This window comes from Nycticebus coucang, chromosome 4, assembly GCF_027406575.1.
Source record: "Nycticebus coucang isolate mNycCou1 chromosome 4, mNycCou1.pri, whole genome shotgun sequence".
NCBI classification, from domain to species: Eukaryota; Metazoa; Chordata; class Mammalia; order Primates; family Lorisidae; genus Nycticebus; species Nycticebus coucang.
This window is the reverse complement of record NC_069783.1, coordinates 120,233,414-120,244,585: the sequence shown is the minus strand read 5'-3', so window position 1 is coordinate 120,244,585 and position 11,172 is coordinate 120,233,414. Positions and strand designations below refer to the sequence as shown.

Sequence of the window (11,172 nt, the reverse complement as noted above, 5' to 3'; positions counted from 1 at the left end):
TAATGCTGTGAGAACACTCTTAGATACAACATGAAAGGGTAAAAGTAAGAGAGAAAATTACTACACAGACCATCTGAACTCTCTATTGGAGACAATGGAAACTAAGATTGGCAGTAAAGAAACCAAAATGCTAACCAAGTTGCCTCTAGATAGTGAAGTCACATGTGGTTGGTTTTTCTCCTAGCTTCTTTATATTTTTTCTATATTGGCCAGTCTTTCTACAATACTACTTTATAATCAAAGAAAAACATAAGGTAAAAGCCAGTGGGAGGTTGGTTAGTTTTGCAGGCTAAGGTTTCTTATTATACAGACAGATTCTGGCAATAAGGGATTAAGTGAGGCAAACCAGGGCTGTTTGCAAAGTGAAGGGAGAAAAACTGCATCTTGTAGGATACTCCTCTTGAAGCGTCTGTGTAGCCTCAGCACAGCTGGCTGACAAGGAGCAAATAGATGGATGGAATCCTCCAGATATGTAGTGGGAAACTCACAAGCTGTGTAGCTTTGAGCGAATTAGCCAGTTCGACCTTCAATTTCTTCAACTGTTACATGAGAATAATAATGTACATAGGGTTTAAATTCTTTCAATCATATGGCAGTTTTGTACTGAGCACCTACTGTTTCAGGGGCTGGAGATGCAACTGTGATGAAAGCGATAAAGTCCCTGCTCTCTAGCATTCTAGTAGAGGGTTAGAGCGAGGAGTTGAGTTGCTTATTAGAGGAATAGCAAGTGCAAAGGCCCTGAGGCAGACAAAAGCTCAGCACTTTACACCAGAGAGGGATTTTAATGTGCCTGGAGCTTGGTGAGTAGATAGTGAAGGGTAACAGATGGGGAGAGGTAGGCAGGGGTCAGGCCTTGAAGATCAGAACAAGGAACTTGGATTTAATTCTAAGTAAAATGTGAAGCCACTTAAGGGGTTTCCGCCACAGACTAGCATGATCTGATTTAGGGTTTATGTCTTAAAAAGGCCTCTCTGTCTGACTAGCAGAGAATAGATTGTAGGACTGCGTGAGACGATCAATTCACAAAAGCACTTAACGCCAGGTCTGGGACAAAGTAAGTGTCTTAATAAGTGGTAACTGTTTTTCATTATTATCCTCATTATCTTTATTATTATTACCACTCTTTTGTCTGCCTAGAGCTTGTTCACCAATTCTGGGACATTTGGCTTCACACATTGACAAAGCATTCCAACAAGACGGTGAATTTTCCAAATTTGTTTTCTAGGTGTTTTCACATCCTCAGACAGGTAATGGTTAAAAATCAAACACAAGCTGATATCTGCAGCAGAAAAGAACAGCAGACACATTCCTGACTCCAAGTAGTATTTCAACCTGCAGGGGTGAGGTCTGGTTATCTTGTAGCTCAAAGAAGACCCTGAGTCATGATTACAGGTTTCAATCTCCACCAAAGCACAGGCTTAACACAGGCTCTGTTGTGAAATCCAACATATCTGGACATATGTAAAAATGCCTCCCCTCCTGTCAACCCCCCTTCCTGAAGACTCAGCTCAGAGAAGACTTTCTCTGGGAAGCCTCCCATGACCCCACCCCCCGCTACACCCCCCTACCAAGGCTGTGTTTTCCTGCCTGTGTTCTGGGATTCGAGCAGGGCCACAGACAGTACAATTTTCAACACCTTGGTTAATATGAATTTCCACTACTAGACTCTGAGTTCTAAAGCTGGCACTAGCTACATTGAAACTAATGCAGACTAAATAAAAGTTAAAATTAATTTAAAGTAAGTAAAATTCAGCTTCTCTATCACACTGGGCACATTTTAAGGCCTCAGTAACTATACTGGACAGTGCAGATGTGAAATATTCATATTTAGGCTTGGCACCTGAGGCTGAAGTGGCTAAGGCGCCAGCCACATACACCTGAGCTGGTGGGTTTGAATCCAACCTGGGCCTGCCAAACAACAATGATGGCTGCAACCACAAAATAGCCGGGCGTTGTGGTAGGCGCCTGTAGTCCCAGCTACTTGGGAGGCAGAGGCAGGAGAATCGCTTAAGCCTAGGAGTTGGAGGTTGCTGTGAGCTGTGATGCCACAGCACTCTACCCAGGGTGACAGCTTAAGACTCTGTCTCAAAAACAAAAAAAAAAAAAAGAAAGAAATATTCGTATTTATATCATTGCAAAAAGTTCTAGCGGGCAATGCTGTCCTAAGGGGGTTTCAGAATCACGATTTTAAGGTTTGTTTATTTGATTTTGAGGTTTATTTGTTTGTTTTTTGAAACAGAGTCTTATTCTAGAGTGCCATGGTGTCAGCTTAGCTCACAGTAACCTCAAACTCCTGGGCTCAAGTGACCCTCCTGCTCTAGCCTCCCAAGTAGCTGGGACTATAGGCACCTGCCACCATGCCCAACCACTGACTAGTCTTTCTATTTTTAGTAAAGACAGGGTCATTCTCTTGCTCAGGCTGGTCTTACACGCCTGGGCTCAAGGGATCCTCCTGCCTCTGCCTCCCAGAGTGCTAGGATTACAGGTGTCAACCACCACATCTGGCCTATTTGTTAGTTTTGGGCTGGCAGCATGCTTCAGATATAGATTTGAGAAGTAGGCATGCTGAGTTCCACTCCCAGCTCCTAATCTCACTAGCTGGCTTAGCTATGCTTAACTTCTTTGTATCTATGATATCATGTAGTCGTGAAGCTTTGGTAACACATATGACGGGTTTAAATCAGGGCCTAATGCGTAGTAAGCACCATGCAGATGCTGGCTTCTATTATTCTCATGTCCAGTAAAGTAACTAGCACATAGTAGGCCATATTAAGTGTTTATAGGTTCCTTGCACAAATGAATGAAAGGACGATTGTTTGAGTTTTATTTTTGGCTTTAATGAAAGCAGAATACCTCTTTTGAAACCTTAATAACAGCTTTGGCTTACTCAGCACTTACTCCATACCAAGCACTGTGCTGACTGCTTCAGATGCGGTCCTTCCAGCAGCCTCAAAAGGGAGGTATTATTATGATTAACCATCCCTTTTCATAGATGAGGAAACTGAGGCTCAGGGGCATGAAGCAATTGCCCCAGGGAGAACCAGAATTTGAAGCTGCACCTTGCTGCCTTGGCAGGTATATCGTTGCTTCTGGATTACAGGCGGCCAAAATTGCTTCTAGAAGTGATGATACGCCCCCTCGGCTTCTCTGTTTTTTCTCCCTCGGAGGAATGGGGCTGCGGGCAAATGCACGCAGGGGCTGCGATCCTCCCTGACCCTTGGGAAGGGCCAAGCGGCTCCTCATTGTGAGAACACACCTGCAAGGAGGAAAGCGGCCTGCTCAGTTTTCTTTCCTGTTCACAGAAAGACTTTTGACCCTGGTTTCTCGGATTCTTTTCTTTCCCCATCCATCCCCAGGGCGCCGGCCCCTCTCCCCGCGCCCACCCCTCCCCACCGCCCCACGCGCTCCACGGAGCAATGGCGCAGCAGCAGACAAGGGCGCCTTTCTTCAAAGTGGTTCGCCTTCATCTCATAAATTCTCAGCCCGGTCTTGATTGGCTGCGAGGAAAGGGAGCTAGGCCCCCGGCTCCGCTCCTCAGATACAAAGTGAGTTGTGTGCAGTCTGCCCACGTGAGGTCAATCGCAGGGGCCCGCGCCTCTCAGAAATCCCAAAGGACAAAATACCAAAGAGCCTGGTCACAGGATCAAAATTATCTATGGCAAGACAAAGGAAAGCAGATAGCTGAGAAAACCAAGACAATGAAGAGGGGATGTGAATGTGAGCGTGCCAGTCATTTCTAACCTGAGGACTGGAAGGACATTTAACCCTTTCCCTCCAACCTTTTAGCTGTCAGCAAAGTAGACCCAAAGGGGATAGCGCCAAAAACGTGAGGGAATGGTCCCCAACTCCACCGTTCCTAGTGGTTCCTTTCCCCACTTTCAAGAACTTGCATTTCCCACAAAGCATTATTCCAATGTTTCCAATTTTTAGGCACTAAAATTAGTCCAACTGTGCCTTCTAATTCTGTAGACACAAGCCAGCTTGTGCAAATGTCCCTCTCTTCCATTTCTGGGTGGATTTTTGCATATTACAGACAGCCAATTTTGTCAGTGTTCTTGGGGGAAGATAGAAGTTTAAAATCATCTAGCTGCTTATGCTGTGGAGCCTAAAGTTCTGGTTTGTAGAGAATGCTGCACATAGCACTCTGACGAAAAGAAAAACACAGACAAATGTCCTACATAGATCATCAGCTGCACACACAGTGAGAATATGAGCCATAATTTATTGAACACTTACTAGGGGCCTACGTACTTCCCAGGCTTTTCTTTATCTGACAGAATTTTATTTGATTCTCGCAGCAACCCTCCCTCTGAAGTAGATAAAATTTTTACAACCATTTTACAGATAAGAAACTCAGGCTCTACAAGGTTAAGTAACTTGCCCGAAGGTGCAGCTAAAAATGGACCAAGTTGAGATTTGAATCCAGATCCCTCTGAGTAAAAAGACTGAATTTTTAACTTCAGGGCTTAGTAAGTGCTGGTTATTATTATCACGGGAAAGCGCGATGTATTATCTGCAAAAATGTGAAGATGCTTGCAACCTATAAGTGTAAATTCAGGCAACAAAGTTGCATGTAGTCTGTAGTATTATCCAAGAAAGATAGATACATGGCAGATAGAAGGCTAGAAGGAAAAATACTCTGAACAATCTTTGCCAAAATGTTGAGTGATTTTCTCTTGTGATTTTTTTGCTTTCCAACTCTCCCCCTACCCCTCCCTGGGCTTTCTTTTGCTTTCCAAGTGTTCTTTGTGAACCATGTATAATTTGTGCCATTAAGAAAGAAGCGTGTGTGCGTGTGTGTGTACATGCACACTCACACGTGTGTGCTTTAAAAGCAAGAGAGAATTGAGAAAATGGCAAACTAGGTTAAAGGAAACTGGAATTTCAGTTATTTAAATGCTGCTCCAAATTGCATTTTGGGAAGTTCAAAGTCATCCCAAGCCCTGACAAATCGAAAGGCTAACCCCTAGACCAAGTGCAGCCAAGAGACAGTGAGAAAGCCCTTTAAACAATGCTCTGGAGGGTTCGCATTTCCCAAGAGGAGGGAAACGTGGAATGGTAAAGCTCACCTAAGCTAAGATAAGGGTTTCCTTCCTAATGGGCCCTCCCAAGCTATTGCATTTGCTGCTAGGATTCAGTGCCACGGCTTTATCAAGAATTACCAGAAAACCTTCAGCCTGGCCCCCAAGACAAACCCCTAGGAGTCTGGCAGGAGGCAGCCTTGCTGATTCCAGGCCTATATTTTTCATTTCTTGTTTTAACAGTCATAAACGCCTTCCGATGCCAAAACAGAACATGACTTTAATCCAGATAAAATAAAATTCCTAAACCCTGAAAACTATACGGAGATTTACAGGCCAATTTTAAAAAGCGAGAGCCTCAGTCAGTTCCAAGAGTGGCACATTCCACATAGCACTGGGTGCTGCCCCGGGGCCCTGCCTTCTGGGGACAAAGTCCCAGGATGTGTCACTCAGCCTCCAAATCCACAAGCCCTTGGCAGAGGGAATGCAGGCAAATGCTGTGTGGACTTTTCTCAGATTCCTGAGCTCTGGGGTCTCTTGGCTTTCAGGAGTCCTAATATGTTCCAGCTCCCTTCTCTCTGCCTCCCCTCCACCTCCAGCTGTTGCAGAAAACCACAGTCAACCTCTTCTTGCTCTCAGCAGCCAAGTTTTCTCTAAGTAAACACCGAATGTGGAAGATCAGCTCTGCTGCATTCCCAGCACTGTGGGTTGGGTCAAGGCTGGCCTGGTACCAACCCTGAGAACCTAGGCTAGGGTTGCTCCTAGGGTAACCATAAGCTGCCACTTAGGGAAGCCTTACTGTATACTAAAAGCTTTATCGATATCTTCTCAGGGAACACTCTGGGGGTGCTACTGGTCCCATGAGGTTGGAACTTTGTGTATTGCATTTCGTCTCTTTGCACCCCACCATGTCAGCTCTTGTTCCCCTGCTCTGAGCTTGGGAGTTGCTGACCTGGAGGGCCTCTGTGCCCCTGGCTTCTGGTTGCATTTGTTCTGGATAAGCAGCAGCACTGGCAGGAGATCAGAGGAAGGAAGGTAGAAGGCAATGAGGTTAAGACATTTATCGCCCAAACTCCTCCTTGCCTCTTCCAAGAGCCACAGCTCTTATTGGGTGACTGTCCATTCAGCTCCCCTTTCCAGGATCTGCCATTGACCCTTCTAGCCCCTGTAGCCCCAGGGGTAGTAATGGCATCTCCCTTTTGTAGCCCAGGTATTGCCTGCTTCCCTGTTGATCTCCCTGAGCCCCGCCTACATCTGTGCAAATAATCTGTTTATTAAACTCTCCTCAACTGACCTGAGTTGCATGTGCCCTCTGCTTCCTTCCAGAATCCTGATGGAGGCATTTGTATCATATCCAGATCATAGATGAGAAGACTGACACTCAGAGAAGTGAAGTCACTTGCTCAAAGTCAGTTATTATGGATTTGAATTTGGGTTGGCCTAACTTCAGAGTTGCAGCTTTTAATCTCTTAATTACTATAAAAAAATAAAATAAACTATGATTCAGTGCCTACTGTGTGCCACATGGTGGGCTAAGCCCTTTGTGCTTTTGTTTCCTGAATCCTCACGAACGCTCGATTGTAGATAGTACTTACTTATCCCCATTTTATAGATGAGAAAACTGAGGCTCAGAAAGAGGAATTCAACCTGCCAAGGCCACAGAGTTAAAAAGCAGTAGGGCTTTGACATGAACCCAGGTGTTGTCTCAGCCTCTTAGCTACCTCAGACAACCTGCCTTCTGCAAAAGCATCCAGGAATAGTGGGAACCAGAAGAAAAAACAAATACATATCCCAGAAGGAGCTCCCGGGGTGGACTTAGGGGAGTGGATTTGCTTATTAGTCTGAAAGATGTGCTTGAGTAGAAGATGGAAGTTATAGGTACATCAGTGATGCTATCACCACGACCAAGGTAATGAATATGTTATTACTACCCAGAGTGTCTCCTTTGTCATCCTTCCTTTTTCATCCCTCCTCCCTCCTGTCCCACATTTCTGGACTCAGGCAACTACTGATCTGCTTTTGTCTAGAATTTTATATGCATGGAAACACACGCAAGTCTAGCATCTTTTACTCTGCACAATTAATTTTAGCACAATTAATTTTAATGTAACGTTGCATGTATCTATATTTCATTCCCTTTTGTTGCTGAGTAGTAGTCTATTGCATTGATATACCGTGATTTGTCCTCCTCCCCTCCTCTTTCCCTCCCTCCCTGCTTTTCTTTTTTCCTCTCTCTCTCTTCCTTTCTCTTTTTCTTATCTATCAGTCATTCATCTGCCTATCTATTCACTTCCTTTAGAAGTGAACTTATTTGTAAAGATATTCACCACAGCATCTTTATTTAACAACCAAGACACGTCTAACAATCTACATCTCTGCCTAAAAGGAAAGGAGTAAATAAAGTTAGTTACACCCACACCATGGGACACTAGGCAGCCATCAAAAAGAATGAGGACTCCAGACTACAATAGGCCACATGCGGCCACTCTCAACATGGTGTCTCATTCCAAAGAATCTCCAGTCCTGAATCCCCCCAAAGCATTAGATAATCATCGACATCTGAGTTCAAGTCCTTTGAGGAATTCATACATGATCTTATCACAACAGCTGTTGCCCCAAATGCTTCTCCTCACGTCCTCCCCACCTCAACCTGGGCTATTACTATTGTTTTTCCTTTCAGACATTCCTTCTTTTCTTTTTTCTCTTTTGTGCATGCCTTTTATTAACTTATATACAATTACTTGTCTTCTGTTGCATTGGAGCAGTAAGTTAGACAACATTTGCCACACTGGTATCTATCAAAGCAGCTGGCCGCAAAAACTCTAGCACCACACTCATCTGAAGGGCACTCTCAACAAAGGCGACTCATGTTCCGTTCTCGCCCACCATACAGTATTTCAGGACAGCCAGCTTAACCTTCTTTCTCTTACATTGATCCTTCCCGGTGTAAGTCTTCTTCCTTTTCTCAGCACCATCATGAAGTCGTAACACAAGATGAACAGCAGGCTCCTTTTGAATGTTGTAGTCAAAGTACATCCATCTTTCAGTTGATTGCCAGCAAAAATCAGTCTTTGTTGATCAGGAGGAACTCCTTCCTTATCCTGGATCAAGCCTTCACATTTTCTAATGTATCTGAGGGTTTAACCTCAAGAGTGAAGTTCTTCCTCAAAAGGATTTTTATGGAAATCTGCATCTTGGTGGCAATTCCACACAGATGGGGGATCAGAAAGGCCACACCTTCCTTCTTAAGCCTTCCACTCCCTTTTTTATCTACTTTGTTCTACTCCTGGTAGTTTCAGGTCCTTCCTGACACAAGCTCATGTACTTAACTCTTTTTCTAGTCCTTCTAAGTCCAAAAAAGGTATTCAGATTAAGCGGGCAAAGGCAGAATCTTCTTTAGAAGAAAGGGTAGAGGAAAGAGCAATGAATAATTAGTAATATTTTCATCCCTCCCCCCACGAAGATGCCTCTGATATTGTTGAGAGCAAAAACACCTGTCACAAAACACTCATCACACTTCTAGTAACTCATTTAATTTGTTTCCTCCAGTAGATTATGAAGTCCCAAGGTGCAGAGACTGTAACAGTGTTTTGTCCCTTGTACCTCCAGTGCTTGAAGCATGGTAGGTCTTTAAATATAAATACATTGTTTTCATTGCTTAATTAGATCTTTTCCACCACGTTAGCTGTGGATATTACTGAATGATGGAATTATAGGTCATTTTTACTTGCTCGTTCATATGCTTCTATATTGTTTGAATTTTTTAATGGAGAGCCTGTGTTTCTTTTCCTTTCTGTCTTTCTCATGTTATTTATTTAGTTACCTTTGGGTATTCTTTTTATAATCCAGGAAAAGCAAAAAGCTTTTTGAATTATTTTAAAAATGTGAATGGAATGATGAAAATTTGAGGCATTTCCTTCTAGTAGGGGGGGAGGACTTTTGGCACCGATTAAATGACATCCATTAAATGATACTGTGATGGGAAAAAACCAAACTTAAGCATCATGGACTCAAACCAATTCCTCAAGTTCAGAGGACCTCTGTGTTGACTTGGCACATGCAGCCACCCCATTGATGACCCTTTGTCCAGCTTCCCCAGCAGATTGAGATCTAGTCTGCTTGAGCTCCTCCAGTGAGTTCCCTGTAGCCTTGGGACCTCATTAGCAAAGCACCAAATACAGAGTCCTTAGCTGGTTTGCTGAGCTTACCAGAAAGCCTGTGCCATTCCTGTTCCATGGCCGTCTTTCTAACATGACCTGCCTTAATCCTTGATTGGATGGCAAACTGCAAAAAATGGAGTGAAAAAATCACTCCATGACACCTGGATACCATGTGCAAAGTATCTTTGCTTTGGATACTTCTGTCTACCTGTCCATCCATCTGCCCATCCATCCTTCATCCTTCGTCATCCATTCATCCATTTCTGTTTTTCTGCAGTCTACTTGTTCTTCCACCCATCTGTCCATCATCTATTTTTGTGTCTTTATACCTATTTTTCTTCATTTCCTTTGAGCATCTATTACTTGTTCAGTGATGCCAATGAAGCCCACAGATGTTAATGTTCTCCTACAGCTAAGATTACTTCAATTGTAAATATGGCCATCTATTAGAACCAGTTGGTGACTGGACATACAATAAAAAAATCAGAAAGTGCTAAGCGCACAGCCTGACACAAGTGGGGAAAAGACATTCCTTTGACTTCATTCTCTTGTTAGTGGTTGTAATTACAGATCTTTGCTACTGTTTCAATAAAAACCTTATTCATAACAATTGGTGTGAAGGGCAGGTTAAGAGGTCTGTCTGCATTAAAGGACTGTTTAGAATTCTTAAACAAAATGAACCTTTATTTCTTTTGAATACAGAGGAGAACTTGACAAAGGAAGGGTTCCCAAGTAGTAGTACTTTTCTTCTGCTCTAATCGGCATTTAAAACTCATCTGGATTTGGCAGGAATTTATTTGGGCAAGAGTTAGGTGCTAAAAGCATTAAGACAATTTATTCTCTTGAAGACGTGAAATGCTCCGCAGTCTTCTTGACATAGTTACTCTGGTAAACTTTTCTTCACAGGTAGACCAAAGGTAAACTGTAGCTTAGGCCAGGTTCAATTATAACAAATTCCATTATTAGCACAGTTCAAATTAATGAGATTTTCCTTTACTCCAGTTTCAAAAGAGGCTAAAAGCCACTTAGTAACCCGATACCTCTTGTGAATCTCATTACTAGAACAGTTTTTAAAACACAGTTTGGACTTTGGCTACAATAGGAAATTGAAAGGGCCCAACGACTGTGTACCATTTCAGATCCAAGTTTTATGTCCGGCAATTCATTTAAGCTTTGATGATTTTTTAATTTAAAAAATTCCTCACCAATCCTTGGGGAAAAAAATCTATTAATACAGAAACACGTGAACGGGATACCGACCAGTCACATTAGTGTAAGTCAAGAGATAATGACCAGTTCATCGTCCAAGTTTTATGTTTTTGTTTGTTTGTTTTGAGACAGAGTCTAACTATGACTTGGTAGAGTGCTCCGGCATCACAGCTCACAGCAACCTCAAACTCTAGGGCTTAAGCGATTCTTTTGCCTCAGCCTCCCAAGTAGCTGGGACTACAGGTTCCCACCACAGCGCCCAGCTATTTTTTTGTTGCAGTTGTCATTGTTGTTTAGCTGACCCGGGCTGGTTTCAAACCCACCAGCCTCAGTGTATGCGGCTGGCGCTGTAACCACTGTGCTACACGCATGGAGCCTGTCTGAGGTCTATGGAAATAAAGAAAGAGAGAGAGAGGGAGAAGGAAGGGAGGGAAGGAGGAAAGAAAGAGAAAGAGAGAGAAAGAGAAAGAGAGAAAAAGAGAGAGAAAGAAAAGGAAGAACTTTCAAACTTTACAATGTTTCTCTCTAAGCTCATACTAACCACAGATGCAAAGGTTTTTTCTAGTGCTTTATGTCTGGCAACCTCTTAAATTAAGTTGGATTTGTCCCAAGGACCAAATAACAAAATTAATTCATGAACTAGGGCCCTCCAGAATGTTTTTTTCCTTTCATTTTGTTTAGTTACTTTTATAGTCCTTTCTTTCTTCGAAGTAATTTGGATTTGATTGCTTCTTTGTGAAATTCTAATGTCAAGACTGTGTCTAATTTCTGTTTTATGAAGA

General features: G+C 43.0%; 1 pseudogene; it reads right to left on the bottom strand.

Annotated features, from left to right (window-relative positions):
• Nucleotides 1-7,758: 7,758 nt before the first annotated feature.
• LOC128583069 (ubiquitin-40S ribosomal protein S27a-like) lies at nt 7,759-8,214 on the bottom strand (annotated as a pseudogene).
• Nucleotides 8,215-11,172: the final 2,958 nt, after the last annotated feature.